This window comes from Herpailurus yagouaroundi, unplaced genomic scaffold (genome assembly GCF_014898765.1).
Source record: "Herpailurus yagouaroundi ecotype Mexico unplaced genomic scaffold, PumYag 187, whole genome shotgun sequence".
NCBI lineage: Eukaryota > Metazoa > Chordata > Mammalia > Carnivora > Felidae > Herpailurus > Herpailurus yagouaroundi.
Genome location: NW_024412418.1, coordinates 2872261 through 2873232, shown reverse-complemented (window position 1 = coordinate 2873232; position 972 = coordinate 2872261).

Here is a 972-nt window from a genome sequence, read left to right as displayed (position 1 = left end):
CAGTGCTCATCCCAAAAGGTGCCCTCCTCAATACCCATCACCCACCCTCTCCTCCCTCCCACCCCCCATCAACCCTCAGTTTGCTCTCAGTTCTCAACAGTCTCTTATGCTTTGGCTCTCTCCCACTCTAACCTCTTTTTTTTTTTTTTTCCTTCCCCTCCCCCATGGGTTCCTGTTAAGTTTCTCAGGATCCACATAAGAGTGAAACCATATGGTATCTGTGTTTCTCTGTATGGCTTATTTCACTTAGCATCACACTCTCCAGTTCCATCCACGTTGCTACAAAAGGCCATATTTCATTTTTTCTCATTGCCACGTAGTATTCCATAGTGTATATAAACCACAATTTCTTTATCCATTCATCAGTTGATGGACATTTAGGCTCTTTCCATAATTTGGCTATTGTTGAGAGTGCTGCTATGAACATTGGGGTACAAGTGCCCCTATGCATCAGTACTCCTGTGTCCCTTGGATAAATTCCTAGCAGTGCTATTGCTGGGTCATAGGGTAGGTCTATTTTTAATTTTCTGAGGAACCTCCACACTGCTTTCCAGAGCGGCTGCACCAATTTGCATTCCCACCAACAGTGCAAGAGGGTTCCCGTTTCTCCACATCCTCTCCAGCATCTAGAGTCTCCTGATTTGTTCATTTTGGCCACTCTGACTGGCGTGAGGTGATACCTGAGTGTGGTTTTGATTTGTATTTCCCTGATAAGGAGCGACGCTGAACATCTTTTCATGTGCCTGTTGGCCATCCGGATGTCTTCTTTAGAGAAGTGTCTATTCATGTTTTCTGCCCATTTCTTCACTGGGTTATTTGCTTTTCGGGTGTGGAGTTTGGTGAGCTCTTTATAGATTTTGGATACTAGCCCTTTGTCCGATATGTCATTTGCAAATATCTTTTCCCATTCCGTTGGTTGCCTTTTAGTTTTGTTGGTTGTTTCCTTTGCTGTGCAGAAGCTTTTTATCTTCA